The sequence below is a fragment of the Gossypium arboreum genome, chromosome 3 (assembly GCF_025698485.1).
Source record: "Gossypium arboreum isolate Shixiya-1 chromosome 3, ASM2569848v2, whole genome shotgun sequence".
In the NCBI taxonomy this organism is placed as follows: Eukaryota; Viridiplantae; Streptophyta; class Magnoliopsida; order Malvales; family Malvaceae; genus Gossypium; species Gossypium arboreum.
The window spans coordinates 132,491,066-132,494,784 of record NC_069072.1 but is presented as its reverse complement, the minus strand read 5'-3'; the positions used below and the strand labels follow the sequence as shown (position 1 = coordinate 132,494,784).

Here is a 3,719-nt window from a genome sequence, read left to right as displayed (position 1 = left end):
TTGATTCAAGTAAGCAAAATAATTATCAACAATTAGGATGAAAAATATGGTGTAAAGATAAGGGAAGAAAATAAATGGAAAATAAATAGAAAGATAGAGAGCAAATTCTATTAGATATTGAAAAGGGGCAATATGAAAATCTAATTAAGAAAAGAAGAGAAAAAGATGATTGAATTCTAATTCTGTTGGGATTTTGAGGAAGGGAAAAATATGAATTCTAATTAGGAAAGAATTGGTTAAATTCCTAGGGTTAGGGGTTGCACATGAAAATTTCCCAAATTTGGAGCAAGGGCGACAATTTGCAAATTTCCCTTATTTTTGACCAAATTTAAAAGGAAATGGAAAGGGTAAAAGTGTGGCTTCAACTTGGATTTGTAGGAAGGATGCTAGCATGTTAACCATTAGGCCTAAGGCCTATTTTTAATTTAATTTTGACCCTTACTTGTACATATTGTTTCTTCTTAGGAGGCTTGCCAAATTTCCAAAATAAAAGGGGAAAGAGAGACTCAAACTTTGGTGTCTAAGAAGTGCTAATGCCTTAACCATTGAGCGCTTGCTCATTTCTTGTTTATATTTTTACACTTTCATATACATATGTTTTGGAATGTATTTGGCCGAATTATGAAATAAAAAGAGAATAAAGGGTTCAAATCTAGAACCTTAAGATATATGTTCTAACTCTTTAACCATTGAGCCTCAGGCTTATTTCTTGTTTAATTTTATTTCTTAATCATATATATTTATTTCGGACTGTGACGTTTCCCTAGTTTACTGGAAATGATAAAATAGAAAGAAAGAAGCTCAAACTTGGGTCTCTAGGAAAGACTCTCTAATACTTAACCATTAGCCCTAAAGCCTATTTTTTGTCTAATTTTTATTCCAGTGGCCTTATAAACATGTTCATTTTCACATTATCATTTCCTTGAACTTAAGTAACAAATTTATTTATTTATCAATATTTTCCTAATAATATCCCAGAATGGTTATTATGACCTCACGTTTAACCTAATTTCATGACCCCACATATGTTCCTATGTTTTTTTTTTTTTTTGTTCACATTTCAATAATTTGTCGATTCTATCTACAACTTGTAAGGTTTAACAATTTAACAAATTATCCCCCAAATTTGTCCTAGTGACATATTTACACATTTCTATTTTAATATCCTATTTCACGACTCCTTCAGCATACACCAAAATTATTCTTATTAGTAACTTTATAGCAACCAAAATATACATAATATATTATTAGTTAATAAGACATTTCATAACCAATCATTTCTACCTCAACTTTGTCAATGACTTATTTCAACAGCTTTTAAACATTAAGTTTACATATATATTTCACAATAAATCTCATATTTATTCATCATTTTTATATTTGTACACATGAAAATGGAAATTTCATAACTAATTCATTATTTCCACATCTTAATCCATGGAAATTTCCTTACATTCATACACATGCTTATTTTCATATTAATGTCACAAATTTTTTTATTAAACCTCTAAATATGTTAGAGTAGGAGAAATGGTACGTAAGGGTACTTACACTATTTCTTAACCACTAGACCAATAACTTTCTTATTTAACAAACGCATAATGATAACCTTATAAATCGGGGCTTGATCACTCTCGGTTATCACAAACCCGATTCTTCTAACCCGATTTTTGGGGTGTAACAAAGACAATTATAGATATACAACACCATGCATGAAATTAGAGAGAGAGTGGCATTCGAAGTTGAATAAGGGATGACTGCACATCGATTTCATCAAAACCATTGAGCTCCAAGGATTCCTTGTAGGTCATCCCTCGGTAGGTTGGTGGGTGAGACTCATCGATGAACCCTGGTGCTGGGGCTACAAATGTGTCCAATGAAGGCCCATGAAGTGTTGCCATTGAGATTCTTTTCACTTCGTTGTTATCCAAGATCACTTGATGTATATGACTCTTGTAGTTCCCATTGGTTAATATCTAATTAGCACACAAGAATATAACATAAACGATTAGTACATCTTGCAGGGAACAAATGATAATGATAGAAAGAGATACCTCAAGATGATCCCCAATACTGATGAAAATGCTGTTTCGGGGTATGTTAACAGTGATCCAATTTCCTTTATGAGAGAGCATTTGAAGTCCCCCGTTAACATCTTGTATAAGGGAAACAAAAAAGCCCGGGTCCGTGTGCTCCGCTAAACCGATAGAACCTTTGGATTGTAAAGATGGTGGATATAGATTGAAGGCAGCCCGTCGAATCCTGCCTCTAGCTTGAATTCCTTCTCGATGTAGGTTTCTTCATATCCCAAAATTGTCGAGATTGCTTTAGCTAGACCAAGTTCAACCTCATGCATCCCTTTCAAGTACTCTCCTATGGCATCTCTGTCAAAAATGTATCAAAATCCACCATTTTAAGATATATATATATCTACATATATATATATATATAGATATAGTTATAAACTTTAAACTATTATGACATATGAGAAGAATAATAGGAATAACGAATACTTGCAACGATCAGGTTTGCTAGGGCAATGATATACGGGGTGCGTTACTATCTTTAGATGCTCTCTGTTTTCCCCAGCATGAGATCTTAAGCACCACCTTATCCTATCCATGGAATTCTTCTTTAAGTACCCACTCCTCTCCTCCTGATTTGTCAATTCAAAGAAATCTGAAATACCCTTCAGTGCTCCTTCTACCACCCTTTCTTCAACACCATTTATCAGCTTCAAAAAGAAAAAAAAAAAAAACGCCTAAATTATTTGAAAAAAAGGCTACCATACATGTATGTGTAAAAAAATGCAAACAATAACTAATATAATTAAGAAACAATGTTATGGTTTCAAGAGTTTAAGATTTTGATAACCATAACCAGTTGATGTGTATAAGTGTGTGTGTATTGGAAGTTCGCACATAAAAGAAACCGAATTCTTGGCATGCTTTTCCAAGGTGTTCCAAGGACTTAGCCCGTTCATTATGATCCTTGGAAAACAACAAAGAGTAATCAATTGTGGGGATTTCATCCATGAAGGAATAATCATGGAGATGAGCAATAGCCTTCTTTTTCAAATCAAAGCATTCTTGACCAAGCATCCCAACCGAGTGAGCCATAGGGGAAGAGAAACTGTGATGACAAGTTAAAAAGAAGAAATAAATATATTGAAGAGGTTCTTTAAAACGGAGAAGGTTGGATTTGCATGCAGGTTGGGATGCAGTTTTGCTCCTTTTATAGATCAACTCCGGGATCCACTATTTGTTTATTTTAATGTTAAAGTTATAGTCATAAAAGTGATTAGTTATTCTTTTCTCTTAATCATTTTCCAAATTAAATAATTTAATTCATTCATGTATTTTTTTTTTCAGTAAATTAACTCTCACTTTTCTTTATAATTAGAATTACCTATAACATTTCCGCAACCCATAAAAAAGAAGATAATTTGTTCCTGTGCACTTAAATCCACGTCTTCTTACATTGACAATAATACTCATACCAATCAAACTAAAACTCAATTCAAGTCTAAACTTTAAAATTTTTTCCTCGCTTTTGTAAAGAAAAAAAAAATCTAAATTAGCCAAGCTTACTACCTAAAATTTATAAGAATAATTTACTCTCTTATTTTTCTCCAATCAGCTTTAAAATATTTAAAATCTAACCTCATAAAAATTAACTTGCAGCAAAATGAAAAGACAAACATCTACCGAAATTAATAT

General features: G+C 32.2%; 1 pseudogene; it reads right to left on the bottom strand.

Moving 5' to 3' along the window:
* Window positions 1–1,718: 1,718 nt before the first annotated feature.
* LOC108475218 (2-oxoglutarate-dependent dioxygenase 19-like) lies at window positions 1,719–3,119 on the bottom strand (annotated as a pseudogene).
* Between the last annotated feature and the right edge of the window lie 600 nt (window positions 3,120–3,719).